This window comes from Pollachius pollachius (assembly GCF_949987615.1).
Source record: "Pollachius pollachius genome assembly, chromosome: 12".
In the NCBI taxonomy this organism is placed as follows: domain Eukaryota; kingdom Metazoa; phylum Chordata; class Actinopteri; order Gadiformes; family Gadidae; genus Pollachius; species Pollachius pollachius.
In genome coordinates, this window is record NC_136945.1 from 21999706 (window position 1) to 22016811 (window position 17106).

Sequence of the window (17106 nt, forward strand, 5' to 3'; positions counted from 1 at the left end):
AACAACAGTGATTTTAATGAAAAGGCGATAGAGAGTTTGAGAGAGAGCAGCGAGGAGGTTTGGGGGTGGAGTAATTCAGAGAATGCGAGGCATTGCCCACCCCCTTTTCCCCTCCCTCTCTCTCTCTCTCTCTCTCTCTCCCCGTCTCTCTCTCCGTCTCTCTCGCTCACTCTCCCTCTCTCTCATTCCGCTCCTCCAGTGGAAATTCATCCTCCAAGCTCGGTAGCGGACATTAGTGTAGGACCTCTGGCGTCGGGACACAGGGCGAGGTCCCAGCAGACAACTGGTTTACAGCTCGATCCAACACCAACACCAGTCTCTCACAGCGCTCACCCCGACCCTCTGACCCACTGCTGTTGCGTTGCGGAAGACCCGACATGTGATATTATCGAGGGGGTTTCGGCGGTTTTCTTTGATTTTTTTTCTTCGGTCATTTCTTTGGGTGAACTTGAGTCTCCCAGGGGGAAGGAAGCCGCGATTTAGGATCGGACGTCGGTTGGTTTATTTACGTCAAGAGTCCTTTTTGTATCCGCAAGACAGCGCGCCGCCTCGGCCACTAACTTTGGAGTCAGACCGGAGACAGTCCGCCGCCAGCCGGGGAACCGGAGATAGGAGGCGGGGGAGACCCGACACCGAACCAGCCAGCAGCAGCCCATATTTGTCAGCTCGACTCTGCTGGGAGAGGAAGGAAGGGTCGTGTTGGACGACCACCAAAGCCTCGTCACCTCCGCCAGTGCAGCCACTCGCCCTTTCCAGCCGGGGAAGAGCCGAGGGTTTCACCGGGATAGCGGACGTTTAACAGAGGAAAAACACGGTCAGTGTCTTTGTCGGTTAATGGCCCCTCTCAGCCGCGTTATACGATGTGCTTCTGTGTGTGTGGAGGAGCGTGTGTCTCTGGCGCATATGTGGCGTTTATGCCGTCTGGGTAATTCTCGGCTCTATTGATCGAGTCGTATCGGAGGTTGTATTTGTGCACAGCGATGGGGGATATCATTATGAAGGCTGTATTTTTTTGGGAAATTAGATAATTCTCTGCTGAGGAACAATGAATGAGGCTGCGGGTTGCGGACTGCTGTGTCTCAGTTAATTATTGTCTAATTCACCATAATGTGTTCCTAATGAAATGAGGACTAGCGGTCTTCTGCATGAGGTGGGTCGGTGACAGGGAGCCTGAAGCCGGATCGCTTGGCGACCTGGACGTCGTGATTTGTAACAGCAGCAGCTCAGGCTTGGCAGCAAACAACGGGCTATTTTTGGCCGTCCCTGGGTTATTAGATGGTTTGCTGGTCGACTTATCCCAGTTAGGCTCCCACTACCCCCTCCCCTGGTGCTGCACAGGCCCGGACTGGGCTTTGCACGGCGGGCCGAAGTTGAGACTTATTTGGCCTGCCCTCGTTCTTGGCCCCCGACCGAAACAGGTGCATTTCAAAGACGGGACGGGGAACTGGCGGGTTCCCTGTTCCCCACTCCGCACGCAGGCATCCCATAGCTGAGATTGTGTTTAATATTCCGTTACATCGGGGGGTTATTTTTGACCAAGTGCTTCGATGAGAAGCGTCTGGCAGCGTGCGATGAGTTTTATTATTTTATTTTTATATGCGTGTAGTTGAATCTGTTCAGTGCGTGTCTGTGTTTGTGCGTGCGTTTGCGCATCCGCGTTTGTGCGTGCTTGTATGTGTTTGCGTGCGTGCGTGTGTGTGTGTGTTCTTGACGCGCTGCTGTGCGTCCATCTGAACGCACTTTTTGTGAGAGCGATGCCACTGCCCCCCCCCCCCCAAGCCCGCTCCTACACGGAGCTGAGCGTCCTCAGAAACCCTGGGGTAAAAGGGGCAGTAGGCTCGAGTAGGCTAAACAAACTTTACTAAAAACATACACGCTGCGTCTATAAACATAACTTTGTCCAAAAAAGCCGCCTCACATAACATGCCGAGTGATTTAATATTATTATTATACTGTTATTTCTCTACACACGCCTCTCAGTCAACGGTCAGGCGACACGACCGCGGTGTGACTGTGCTTATCGGGGGCCGTTTATTCTCTGCCTGCCTCCTCGCTATTCCGATCACGTACGCTTCGCCATGGAGACGTTTGAGCGCCGACCGTAGGATTTCGGGGAAGGCCTATCTGTCTCCCTTCACCGAGGAAAAGACAAAGGACTACTTACAGGAAATAGGAGGTGCACAGTGTGCTCAGAAAACACACCTTAGAGGGGTAGGCTAAGGTAGTGGTGTCTTCAGGAGGAAAACATAGTTTGGACAGGAAAGGAAGCAGGGAGGATGTGGCCCGTGGACACGGTGTTTCCCTTCCAGTTAAAATAGGCTATTTACAAACTGACCTTTTGACTTGCCCTGACCAAGTGGCTGTGTGCACCGGGATGGGCCTGCACTGGTCCTTGTTTTACATTGCGCTTAACATTGTTTTTAAACCAATATTCCCCGACAACATTTCCCACGCTTTCCTTAATTTAACGCACCATTTGCATTCAGCGTTATGACCGTTTCTTCGATCATAGACACGGACTAACCCCGCCATTGAGTATGTGTGTGCAGCCACTCGGCGATGCACTAATGGGCCATCCGAGTTGTTCCAACTCGTCCCATGGGGGTGGTTGTTCTCTGCCTCCAGCCTATAGGACTGTCTCTGTCTCGCACAGATGCAGCCCAGGCTCCCATAGGACAGAGCTTCAGGTGAGGGACGTCGCCAAGAACCTACTTTAACATTCACAACAGAATTGACCCCCCCCCCCCCCCCTGTGTGTGTGTGTGTGTGTGTGTGTGTGTGTGTGTGTGTGTGTGTGTGTGTGTGTGTGTGTGTGAGAGAGGGGGGAGAAGGGTAAGAGAGAAATGGTGGGGGTAGGGGGCGTGTTTCCCTGTGGAGAGGAACATGTGGTGTAGGATATAGATTATAGATCTACTATAGATTAATATTTACAATAGAGGAGACTACTGCGTTCAGAGTTGATTTGCTTTTCAAAGTGAGTGAGTGCATATATGTCGATTTCAGTCACGGTAAACATGCTATACATTTGTGTAGTGAGAAGGTGTGTGCCTTTTCCCATTGAGAAAAATATGTGGGTATAGCATATGGATTTTCAATAGATTTAGTATGGACTTGACTGTATCGAATGCTCTGATTTAATTTGGTGGTCAAAGTGAGTGAGTGCACATAGCTAGATTTCAGCATAAATCCTCCACAGCGCAACATGAGATTTATTAGCTCCTGTATCATTAGCATCAGGGTCAGTTGCATTAGCATAAGGAACAGTCCAATCACTGGCCAGGATATCTGCAGTGACCCCACACACACACACACACACACACACACACACACACACACACACACACACACACACACACACACACACACACACACACACACACGTGTGAAATCACACACAGCCATTGACCAGAACCCCTAATCTGCACAAACCCCTAATTTGTACAAACACACACAGTTGTCAGGTGACAACTTTAACGTGTGTGTGTTTGCATGCAATAACAGATTAGGGGTTCTGGTCAGCGGCTGCGTGTGACTACACGCATGCTTTGGTTTAGCCATCAATCAGCAGCCCTACTAGGTTCATATAGGACAGGTGTTCTGTCACAAAGTGCCATGTTGGGCCTGGTTGATATATTGACTTGCCAATAATATAGGCTGATATTTGGGTTCCAGAGTTCTATCGGTATTGGTGGGAATTATACAGATAATAGCACATAAGAAACATGCAATTGGCCGGCTTAATACCAGCACATGATCTGAAAATGTATCAGGGTTCTCCCCAAAGAATGGCAGTGTGCCACCATTTCAAAATAAGGTCTCTCCCAACGCAGACTATTACTTGTCGTGGTGGTTTTCTCCTAATTTCACTTCTTAAAGGGTTAAATCGGTGAACATGTTTAATTAGAAAAACAAAACTACAAAGTCACTCGTATGTGCTGTGTGGACGATGCCAGCGGCTTCAGATCCACTCTTGGTACGAGTCCGGCTCGTGATGGCAGGACTTCAATGTAAAGTGGGTCGCACAGCAGATGAGCCAAAGAGAACCGCGTCGCACCGTAGAACAGACAACACATGCTGGAAGATTCGGTTTTACGACGTGCCTCTGTTGGATATCACCTCTGCAGTGCACGTTCAAAAAGAACAATGTTAATGCTGTCTAATACCCAATTACCAGCCTGTCATTATTAGCTTAGCTAGCTAGAGTATTTTGATGTATTTTGCGCTCAAACTAACTGAAATCAGTTTGTGATGGTAGATGACAGCGATATTGTTAACGATTTATTGAAGTTCATTTATTAATAAAGATTTGTATTTTTTTGATGAAAACGTAAAAAAGAACCTACTTTTACACATTCATGCTAATCATGTTCAATTAAGCAGTTTTAATAAAATGTATTACTTAAAAGATATAGAAGATATGTATGAAATAGCAAGTGTACATACAGTATGTACACATACATACTGTAAGTATATCGGCAGATAACATCGGCTATTGGAATGTTCTGCGTGTTAAAATCTTAAAACCTGCCTTAATGCAAACAAGTTTATGTTGATATGAAGTGTAGTGTATATTATTCTCATCAGTCGCTTACAAAATCCTCAAAAGAGCCGTTCCTAGAAACAAAATTAGCATACCTGTTCCATAAATAATAACAATGAGAAATATACGTTTTACAAAGTGACTGAACCTGAGTGTTGCTTTGTGTTTCCCAAGCTTGTATTGCCTTGATTTTTTATTTAATCACTTTCTGCATCTTGCTGATGTCCAACAGACACAAACAGATAACAATCAGACACAGCCCAATGCACCCTCCCCCTCCTCCACACACACACACACACACACACACACACACACACACACACACACACACACACAAACACACACATATACACACAATAGTCTACGCAACACAAATACAGGTGGAGAGGTTTTTTTTCACCTTCCCTGTGCGTCACAGACGGTCCTTATTTCAGAAATCAATACCCATCCAAAATAGGATTGAGTTCCTGGGTACGCCTGGTGTATTCTCCAAATGATAAATCTAATCGGCAGATCCAGCTTTTCAAACTTCAGGGACAAAGCCAGCAAAGGCGGCCCCTGTCCACTTACACATTGTGCTTCATTTTCCCCCCTTCCCCATTTTCTCAACCTCCGAGAAAAATAAAGTAAACTCAGAAACCACCTTTTGTGTCATAATCGGCAGATGGAATTTCGATCTTTGGGGTGCCCACCCCCTTCCCTCCACCTTTCTCTCTTACGTCTCCCTCTCACTGCTCTTCTCCACCCCCTCTCTCTGCCACCCCCCTTTGACAGACCAAAATAGTCGATGAGGCATGCGTAGCACCTGTTAGCCTACACTTGGCTACAAATCTACCAGCGTGACTCATGCAGTCGGTGTGACCGAAATGCCGCTCGGCGAATGCGGATATGTTACTCAGAACGCAAAAATAACCCTCCCCCCTCACCGAATCCCATCAGGTGATGGAGAAGGGCTCCCCAGGAGTTTAAGAGGTGAGGGACAGGGATACTTACTTCCACTATTTTTAGCCTCGTTAATCATTATGTCTGGTATCTATGCTGCAGATTTCGTGCTGTAAACCGGAAACACTTCCAGTGCTTGAATAAGTCTGCACACTTTTTCCCCTCTTACGATTTCAGATAATATATCCAAGAAGACGGCCACACACATACACAGGCCACCATCACCACAATCATGCGATTTTATGTGAGGCGCACAGGACAGGATGTCCATTCCAAATGAGTTGAGTTATTCCACCTCGTTACCAAGTCTAGTTTATCTTGCGGTGAGCCCAGAGCCAAGACGGAAGGTTTGTTCACTCATGGGAGGTCTGCTCAGACACCGTTGGTTTGTTCAGACACCATCTGTTTGAGGACCAAAGTGCAACGGTTGGCGTTTGTCCACCAACTCCGGATCTGAGGGTGACGGTCAACAGTGTTTGGGAAAGTCCGAACTGAAAAGTAGTGACAGAGTGTTAGGTCTTCAACGGCCATCGCCTTCCTTGAGGCTGATTAACCAATCGAGAAGGACCCGAATGTGGATGTACAGAACCTTCAAAGCCCGGCGTTCTCATGGAAAACATACTCAGTTTTCCTTGGTGATGTTACGTTTTCAGAGTGCTGTCTCCGGTCTATAATTCAGTGCTCAATCCACCAGTGGGTCATGGGTTTAGTCAGAGCCCATGCCTTTAATTTCCACTCTGTGCAGTACAGGAGTGGAACTGCGGGGCCTGTAGGCATTTCCCTCTGCTCTCCGAGGTCGTTCCAAAGCACGCCCCTAAAACCTGACTCAGGATAAGTCGCCGCACATCCGTCTCCAAGCCAAAAATTTGCTGGGAGTAAAACTGCACCGTGGTTCTGGTTCCACTCCTGGCAGGAAATGACGCCTAAATGCCCAGGGTGGCCCGGATCACGGGGCGCGCCCACACCGCTCTATTAACACGATGGAAATAAACACACGCTTCACCCAGGAGGGTGCGGGGAGTGTTTTCAAATCACTGGCGTGTGTGTTCACCAGGGTGTGGAGTCCCCGTGAAAATTCCCTGTCGATGAAGGAAACCATAAACTCAACGGTTTTGGCTGCCTGTCGAAGCCGTTTGAGGAGGGCCTTATAATAAAGCACTGCCACCATCTTGGCTGAGTGAGGCTTGGTGGGGATTGCATCATGTGTTACATGGATTTGCTATGCTAATGCAACATTCACTGTTGCTAACTAGCGGGGGACAGAACGAGTGGTTGTTGCCTATGTCAGTTTTTTTTAAAGCTAGGGTAGGCAATTCGGAAAAACCAGCTAGCCTAAGCTAGATTTTGAAAGTATCCAACCAAGGAATTTCCAACCCTTCCTCCCAGGTCTTTGGAGGCCTCCCTCCGAAGCGCCACCCCGAAACACATGACTAGCTTGTAGCTTTAGCAATAGGTCTGCCTAGCCTTGTGGAAGGCTCCTGTCATGTTCAATGAATGCACGGGCAGAGTGTGCGCAGGTAGACGGGTAGGTAGGTAGGTATGCAGGCAGACAGGTACGCCACCTAATCATTTCATTCAGGCTGATTCAATAATTGGACTGCATTATTACAGTATGTGGCAGCCACAGATACATGATGTTTCTTAACTTTGGCGACACATTTAATTTATTGATTGGTGTAGGGATGTAGAGAATTTCCACAAATATAACCAAAAATGCTTCTAAATAAATTGCCTACCCTAGCTTTGAGTCAGCATATGAAATCATCAATCCATTATGCGCACAGTGCAGTAATGGCAGTTTTATTTCTAATGATAATCAAATATTGACTCCAATGAAATGTAAACGGGAGAAAAGGCTCAATAAGATATCTACCAAAAATAAGGAGGGATCAACACAAAAGCACTCTTATGAACCTGGGCTAACCGCTTTGGAATTTCATCCACAGTCGTTTTTTACGAGTTCATCTGTGTTTCATCGCTCGCCTAACACAAGGTACCGACACAGAACACATGCTCTCTCACTGCACATCTCCCCACCCCACCTGACCTCCAGCTCGCCTACCCCGTCCAATCAAGGCCCAGTCTCCTGACCGCGTCCAGGGCGAGAGAGACGTCATGAGCGTCAGAGGGAGAGAGAGTCAGAGAGAGAGAGAGAGAGAGTCAGAGAGAGCAAGAGAGAGAGAGAGAGACAGAGACAGAGAGAGCAAGAGAGAGAGACAGAGACAGAGACAGAGAGAGAGAGAGAGAGAGACAGAGAGTCAGAGAGAGAGAGGGACAGAGAGAGAGAGAGAGAGTGCAGTAATTAGTTCCAGGGCATTAACTGCTTATATGTGGATGGTTTTTATTAAGGCCGTGTTGTTTTGGCTGGTTAGCCGCCGGACACGGAGCCAAGTGCTCTCCCTGTTGCCGGGTCAACCGTGGAACCACGCCAGAGCCGCGCCAGTGCAGGCCGTGGTGGGAACTACTAATGGTGATGCTGCTCTTTACTGCTGCCATGGCACAAAGACTCCCCCCTCCACTTCCTCCAACACACACACATCACACCAGCAGGCTGTAGGGTGGTTGGCAGGAATAGTGTGTAATTAGATTTGTTGAGATTTATTGAGTTATTTCGTATTTACCGGATTTTCATGATTAAGCCCTGGTTGCTTGTCTTTTGTAAATGAAGATAAAGCGAAAGGGCGGGGGGGGGGGGGTCTTTTTATTTATTTCTTTTTTTTTACCGTTTATCGATTCGGAAACACCTTTTGATGACTGGGTGAAAACACAGAGTCCCTTTTAAGTATGTGAGAAACACGATTCAGAACAGCAGCTTAGTTCTAAATACCAAACTGCACAACAATAACGCCAATAAACCGCTCCTTCGGGAACTCCCTGAAAGGCCTCTTTCACTGACCTCAAGCCAGCAGGACTTAATCACGTTTGCATTCCCGGTGGCTTCTCCGTTTGGGTCGGAGCGACCCGACCCTGCCCCATCGGACCGTTGCTACGTCAACTGTGTCGGAATTCCACTTCCACGTCAAACAACCAAAACAGCCACGGAATGTCTCGCCGTGATGGAGCGATAACCACGGCAACCCCTTTGATGTTCCCACAACGGGCGAGGGGGGGGGGGGGGGGAGATGCCTTAGAGACCGGAGGGTGTAGTGATAGGGACGACGATGTTCTGACGACGGAGTAAGAGGGAGAACAGAAGGAGGGGAAGTTTGTTGTTTCAGCAAGCGAGGATTTGGCCCGGCTCAAACGCTGGCCAACCAAAGTAGGAAATAAAAAGTAGTTTATTTCTTTATTGCTGCTAAAAGGGAAACCCAATAACCTAATAAAACCTTTTTTTCCGGGTTATTCGTCTTGTCAGTTGACAAAGGGTGCGAGGAGATCAACACATTATGAGAGGGCGTTGGGATTCTCTTGGTTCTTGATGAATAAATAACAGCAAACCACCAACATTAAAATTTACAACCAGGCGTCCTGGAGCTGATACCACCCGACAAGCTTTTAATGAAGCGGCTCCCGAATTCTTAAAAACATTTCAGCTGTTTTCATCTGTGCAGTCTGTGTGTGTGTCTGTGTCTATGTGTGTGTCTGTGTGTATGTATGTATGTGTATGTGTGTATCTGTGTATGTGTGTGTATGTGTGTGTGTGTGTCTGTCTGTCTGTCTGTGCGTGTGCGTCAGTCTGTGTGCGTGCGTGCGTGTGTGCTCCAATGAATGCCGTCCGTTGTGTATGCAGTGTGTATGTAGTGTGTGTGTGTGTGATTTGTGTTGACCTGATAAACAGCCTGGCCTTTCCACCTGGCCAGGGTGGGATTAAAGTGTTTGTATGGCACAAACATGCAGGCTGGGACTGGAAATGAGAGCGGAGGAGACACAACGCTGTTAAACCTCACACTCAAACACAAGCAGCCCCTGCACAACCACAGTGTGTGTGGGTGTGTGTGTCTGTGTGTATGTGTGATTGTGTGTGTGTGTGTGTGTGCGCGCTTGGATTCTGAATAGGTGACATTGTCTCCTGGCATGTATCCACACATGCAAACACACATTCTTGGGTGCATGCACGCACACACACATCCTCACACACATCTACCCCCCACAGACACATACAGACACACACACACACACACACACACACTAAAGACTCCGATGTCCTTGCATTCCTCAGGTTTGCTGCGCTCATAGGGTCCATTATGTCGGAGGCTTTCAACAACAACAAGGAATCTATTATTTTGGTGTAATTGAATATCTACCAAGTTTATCATCTTGAATAACTTTATTAAAGGCAGTGAGTCAGACTTGCTGTGGTATCTTGTGTCCCTTGCCACGGCACCATAAGCAGCCGGCTGTGTAGCAGTCTGAATAAGAGTGTGTGTGTGGGGAGGCCGTCCAAACTGTTTGAGTTGAGGTCAGGAATAGCTCACGTGGCGTTCCGCTCGTTCAGGGTAACTCAGGGGTGAGTGGAACCGGCCGATGTGAGCTGTGTGTGTGTGTTGGGGAGTCGGTCTCAACCGTAAGCTGAACTGAGCCCGCCCCTTGGAGAGCGATTGGAGTTTGAAACAAGCAGCCACTGTGGGTGAGGGGGGTATAATCACCTAGCCACTCCATACACACAGACACACACACATCCACTATCGGTTACACAATCTCATACAAACTCCATTCACAAACGCATACACATTCACATCCACTATCACATACAAACAATCACATACACTATCACATACACACTCCATTCACTGTAACACATACACACTTCGTTCAACATTGGACACACACTCCATTCCCTTTAACAGGCACCATCCATTCACAAATACACAATCACAAACACACCCCATACTCCCATTCATATCACATTCGCATTACAAAACCACACACACACTCAAAGGAGCAGAGAGGAGCTGTCACTCTGGGCTGTAGAGACTGTTATCCGCCCCTCCATTCATGTCAACTCATCCATCCATCTGTCCGTCCGTCCATCCATTCATATGTCCGCCTGTCCTTCGACACATTCATCCGACCATCATCGTTCATCCATCCACCGGCCTATCCATATATCCATCTGTTCTCAGACCCGTCCGTTCATCATTAATGCATCTGTCCATCCATCCATCTGCCAGTGTTTTGCCACGGGAGGCCATTTTGAGGAGCAGTTGGGGGTTGGGTGGGGTGGGGGGTGATTCTGTCATCTGCCGGTCTGCTCTGCTGACTCACGTCCTGGAGAAATGGGTGTGTTTGGGGGGTCTAGGGTGTGTGTGTGTGTGTGTGTGTGTAGCTCAGCATTTGTGTGTGTGTGTGGTGGTGTTGATTGTATTTGTTTGCTTAGAGTAGGTGTGAATCTGGTACAAGTCTTTGTGTGTTTATCAGCCTAGGGTGTGCAGTCCAGTGAGTGTGTGTGTGTGTGTGTGTGTGTGTGGGGGGGGGGGGGGATAGGGGGACTGAATAATTTCTCAGTAAAAGGGTGTGAAGAAGCCGATTGGAAGAGTGGGTGAGAAAGTAAATAGGGAGCAAAATGAGAAGAGAGATGCAGGCAGAACAGAGAGCGAGGGAGAGAGAGTCAGTGGGGGAGAGAGAGAGGGAGGGGGAGAGAGGGAGGGGGGGAGAGAGAGGGAGGGAGGGGGGGAGAGAGTCAGTGGGGGAGAGAGGGAGGGAGGGGGGGAGAGAGAGGGAGGGGGGGAGTCACCTGTTACCATATGTCCTTGGAGTGTTCAGATTGACCTCTATCTGCAGTTCTGTAGCTGTGTGCGTGTGTGCGTGCGTGCGTGTGTGCGTGCGTGCGTGCGTGCGTGCGTGCGTGCGTGCGTGCGTGCGTGCGTGCGTGTGCGTGTGTGTGCGCTGGTGGGTGGGGGAAGTAGTTGGAGAACATTGTTTACATAGTCTCTACTTCAAACAGCATTACACTTTAATATGGCAGTTATCTTCAAGGGCAAATTGCCCATGCTCCACACACACAAATCTCTCTCTGCAGACAGTTACACACACACACACACACACACACACAAGTTTGTTGAACAGAAAGCAGACATCAGCCCCACAACGAGCTGGCACCTTCATGTTTTCAAACACACACAATGCCATGTATTTGAATGCCTGTAATCTACGTATCTGTGTGTTTACGTGTGCTTGTGTCACAGCGGTACCGTTATCAAACACCTGACCTTGTTGTTTCCCCACATGCAGAGTGTTTAACCAGCACTTGCCCTCTACAACACATGAGTGCGCTGTGTGCTGCCTCCCAAAGGTCAGCCATGAACACAGTATGTCATATTTAAACGTCCCATAATACCTTAATGAACCCAGTGTCTTGGCACGGCTCAGCGGGCTTAAGGCGGCCCCGTCACAGACTACAACCCGCAGTCACCCCAGCGGGGCTCAGAGCGGGTTGGACGGGGGTTTAAACTTTAAACGCAGCGGCAGAACACACACAGAAGGGCCCTTGAAGCTCACCTGGGCGCAGGTGTGTCTGCTCAGCCTGTAATCAGGGAGGAAGCGCAGCGGGAGCGCGGCGGCGAGGATTACGTCACCACGGCGCCACTTCCTCCGTTTCAGAGCGTAAACAGGACGTGCACTGTCTCCCCCCCCCCCCCCCTCCTCTTCGTGGTCGTTGCCGTGGTTCACGCGTGAATCCCTGCCTTGTCCCCCCTTGTAGTTTTCCGAAGCGGAATTCTCTTTCATGCCGTCGTGGAAATTAACGTTTGTGTAAAAAGGAGAAACAAAGGGAACTTTTTCATCCTGAGAGGACCGATAAACACCCCCCCCCCCCAAGAGAAGACACTGTGTGTAATCCCCCTCTACTCCCTTTCCCCCTTTTTTTATTCTGTTCTGTCAATATTGAAATGAATTAATACAAATCTAAAGAAAAACACACAAAACGCCGTCCTTCATTTGCAAAGGAGACAAAGGCGGGGTGAGGTTGTGTGTTTGTCGGCGGGTTGTGTACACGCGGGGGGGGGGGTGGGCTCTGCTAAGCTGTTACTTTGAAGTACAGCTAATTCAAGCGTAGCACGTTTCCATCACGCGCCTCGTTATGTGCTGCTAGCAGAGCCTCACTCGCCCGGCTCGCTCGCCCATTGTTCGGTCCCCCCCGTGCTATCGGGCAGCACAGAGCCCCGCTTTAACAAACTATCAGCCTCTTACCAGAGACACGGAGAGAGAGAGACGGAGAGAGAGACGGAGAGAGAGAGAGAGAGAGACAGAGAGAGAGATGGAGAGAGAGAGAGAGAGAGAGAGACGGAGAGAGACAGAGAGAGAGACAGAGAGAGAGAGACAGAGAGAGAGACAGAGAGAGAGACAGAGAGAGAGAGAGAGAGCGGGGAAAAGAGTAGTTTTCGCACAATACATAAATGTTTGAAATGGCACGGATACTTTCTACAGCCTTTCCCACCCCGGGCTATGAAAAAGCTGTATTCCTAAGTTGTGTTTTCTGACAAAATGCTTTTCCATGCTAGGAGTAAGGTTAGCAGAGATTTGTGTGAAGCGGTGGGTGTAAAGACAGTGTGTGTGTGTGTGTGTGTGTGTGTGTGTGTGTGTGTGTGTGTGTGTGTGTGTGTTTGAGAGTGTATAGGCAGGCGTGTGTGTGTGTGTGTGTGTGCGTGCGTGCACAATCATGCGTGTGTGTGTGTGTTCAAACGTGTTGCTACTTGCAGGTGCATTCCTGGGTGTTGTGCAGCCATCTGGTTCACAGACTGCAGCATACCGCCTCGACTGGAAGTCAGACAGGAAGACTCTTCCTGTTGAATCCCTGGTCGCTCCCTGCTCCCGGTATTCCCTCAGCCTCACTTTGTGTTTGGACTGTAGAAGGGGGAGAGTCTTGCCAATTGGATTCAATGCAGATTCTGCTCCCTCTCCCTCTCTGATAGGTCTGACTTTCTCCTGCCCTTTCTCTGCCTACTTTGACTCTACCTCGCTACCTCTAGCGCTGTTATTTATCCCTCTAATGTTCTCTCGTCTCCATCCCTGCACTCGCTCTCTCTCACTGCTTTTCGCTCCATTCTATATCCTCTCCTTCAGGGGGGATGGGGGGCATTATGCCCCCCACCCCCCCTCCCTACCTCTCTCTCCCCGACCCCGTCTTACATCATCCTTCTCCTCCCTCCCCAACACTGAATCTGGCATCTAGACGGACGCCGTGTAACGACCTGGTATCTAGAGGTGCCAGATGGCGTCAGAGACAGATTCCAGTCACACGACATCAAGCACTCGTGTGTTCACGGCCTCCATTTTGGCACTGGGTCGGCCCGGGACGCACCTGACCTGCAGTAAAAGTTGGGGGTGCACGTCTCCGTTGCTGCATTGTGTCAGCTGAAAATGTTGAACTGCTCTGAAAGAAAGGCAGTCTCCGTCGCTTCTGCATCGAGGTCGGCGGTGCGCACCACCTCTCGCACACACCCCTCCACACCTGGCTTACTGCTATCAGGTGTAACACCTGTATTGTTTTGAGTTGTCTTCACTGGCCATATCACCCAAGATAGAACGCTAATGGAAGGAATCTCTCTCTCTCTCTCCCTCTCTCTCTCCGAGAACAGAGTGAGCTCAGGCATTCAGCTGCAGTCTCTATGACTCCTACTCACGGCCCGAACCGCACTGCACTCCTCTGCCTACAACTCTATCCATCTCTCACTCTTTATCGTCCGTCTCTCTGTCCTACACCCCTCTCTGCACCTATATATCTCTTCCGTTCCCCTCTCTCTGCGCCGTAAATGTCTCGATTCAGCCTCAGTCCCCGAACCTCGATCACTCAGCCTGTCTCTCTTTAACCCTCCACCTTTATCTCATCTCCTCTGGGGTTATCGGGGTTTCCACTTGGTTTGACGTGCACACGCATGTGCATGTGTGTATGCACGTGTGTGCGTGTGAGTTTGTGTACACCTGTGTGTGCACGTGTGTGGGTGTGAGTTTGTGTCCACCTGTGTGTGTACATGTGTGCGCGCGTGTGTGCGTGCGCGCGTGTGCGTGTGCGGGCGTGCGTGCGTGTGTGTTCTAGTGTGTGAGAGCGGTTGCATGCATTCCTCAGATAAGGGTCGCGGTGTGTAGTGGTCGTAGTTATGGCGCCACTCTTGATGTACGGCCGCGAGCGACACCCCTTCAGCCCGCCTCCGCGGCCTCTGGACGTCAGCGAGGGATCTCACGTCGTCACGGAGGGAGAAGAGAGGGGTATCAGGGTACCACATCCTGACCCACTGATACACATCCCACCGTCCCAGCCTCGGTCAGACTCTGAGACACCACTCCCGCACGTCGACACTAAAACATTACGCGCACACGATTCATTCATTCATACAGCATTGTGTATGAATGTGGTGTATGAACGGGTAAATTACAGGGACTGGTGGATAAGACTATTGGAGAGGTGTGCGTTTCGATTGACAAACCTTGCGTTATCGGCACGTTCTTTCATACGATATTAAATTACCCCCATTTTATCGCCAGGTGTGATGTGCCAAGTAATTACACACCATTTCACACGGAGGTATGGTCAATCCATCACACCTCTGGGTGGAAACTCCCACTGGTGATGTCACTGATGGGTCGATTCTGAATCGCATGGGGTGTAATGGCAAATCAACATCCCCCCCCGGGCTTTAAACAGCGTCCCTTTTAAGACGCATTAACAGTGCTCCACTGTAGCCTCAGAACTAGATTCTGACGCATTCTTCTTTTTATAAATAACATGGATAGTTAGTAGCTTCCTGGGGGCTTCGGTTAAATCACACATTCTGTATATTGTTTTCCCATCATCCTCTTCTAACGAGGCGTGCTTGTGTCTCGCTTGGCTCCCCCCCCCCATGAGTAAGGGTAGAGTCTCCACGCTCAGCCAAGCTCCTCTTCCTCCCCTCAGGCTGAAGACGAGGAGGAGTTGGTTGTTTATTTCAGAGCAGTTGTTTAGAGGTGAGATAGCACAAAGCTGAGCTAAATATGAGCGCCGCCGGGGCTCGGGCAGCCAGGTCTGACCGCCATATATTTAGCAGACCGTAGGAGGTGGTGGGGGAAGAGGGAGCCCGGGGGGGGGGGGGAGGGGGAGGAGAGAGGGAGAGATATAGGGGGGTGGGGGAAAGAGGGGTGGTGGAGAGAGGATTGGAGGAGCGCACAGTGAGGGGTGGAGAGGTGGCTGGAGGAGAAAGGTGGGTGGAGAGAGGAGCACGGGAGAGAGCATAGAGAGGGTTGGGGGGTAAGGAGAGGGGGTGGAGGAGTGAGGTTAGGGTTAGGGGAAGGGTGGGGTAGAGAGGTGGAGGGGAGTGGAGTGGTGGAGAGAGGTGTTTTTGACGGCCGGTACCTTTTAAGCCCAGCCGGGGACGGGGGTTGTGGGTGACTTTGCTCCGCTGTGAAGGCTACGGGCGGCGGCGGCGGCTGGCCATTATCACACAGATAAAGAAACGCCAGTTAGCCTAGCGCCGGCGCTACCGCAGTGACCCAGAAGGAAAGGAGGGGGGCGAGAGAGACAGAGAGACAGAGAGACAGAGAGAGAGAGAGAGAGAGAGAGAGACAGAGAGACAGAGAGAGAGAGAGAGAGAGAGAGAGAGAGAGAGAGAGAGAGAGAGAGGATGTAACCGTAGAAGGTTAGACTGGAGACATGTTGGATCTTGTGACTTACGGACCGACTGGCTGCCTGAATGACTCTCTCTGACCTCACCACGGAGACGGATTAATTCCTAACCAGCGAGCCCAAACTGTGGCTGCATGTTATAACTCGCTGCCGGGATCGCTGCTCTCGGACCCAAACGGCTGGTTTACCGGTTGTTGTTGTGTTTTTACACACTGGTTGGTGTGAGGATAATGTTGTCCCAGAGCGACAAAGAGAGACAGATAAGCTGTCTGACTCAATGTGGGTTTTTGGACCACAATGATGCAGGAATAAACACAGCCTTCACTCTGACTATTCGTCTCCAGCTCTTTAAATAAGGCTTGCTGCCTGGTTCCCCGGCTGCTTCTTATTGGCTGGGGGACTTGCTGACTGGCTGGTTCTCCGCGGGCCTGCTTGGGGTATTTATATCAGCCTGCTTGGGGCCGACTGGACAGACAGAGAGATGAGAATTGATGACCTGCATCACCGGGGGATGAGAGGAGATGGCTATCGCCGCATGCTCATCTCACACACACACACACACACACACACACACAAACACATATTAAGAGACACACATTCGTAAATACACACATACAGACACAAAGTCACAAAAACACACGGGCACACACACACCTGCAGGCGTATACTGACACTGACTCGACTGCAGGTGGACACACACGTACACACACACCTCAGTATTCTTGCCCACTGTTGCAACACTAAAGCAGAAACGCACACACACACACACACACACACACACACACACACACACACACACAAACTGCGGGTGACAGAATGCGGTATCCAGGTCACTGCAGCGGGTGTAGACAGGATGTGAGTTATCAGGGCCGGCCGTGCGCATGGCTAGCCTAGATTGTTTCTGTTTATCTTAAAGGCAGAAGCTAGTATGTGTGCACGGAGAAGAGAACTAGGTTCCAAAGCCCTAACACACCTAAGGGAACAAGTAGAGGCCGTGCACACCTGTTCTGTTCTGCAGAACATCGTTAGAAATCACTGGTGGTCTTCCAGGGACTGTGATTAGGAAATGTATATTCAGCTTGTACATGAA

General features: G+C 49.8%; 1 protein-coding gene across 1 annotated transcript in view; it reads left to right on the forward strand.

Annotated features, from left to right (window-relative positions):
- Positions 1–217: 217 nt before the first annotated feature.
- Positions 218–17106, forward strand: part of dag1 (dystroglycan 1) — a 47645-nt gene continuing 30756 nt past the window's right edge. Inside the window, exon 1 of the mRNA XM_079747314.1 lies at positions 218–814. The gene's annotated coding sequence lies outside the window, so the exon portion shown is untranslated. The remainder of the gene's footprint in view (positions 815–17106) is intronic.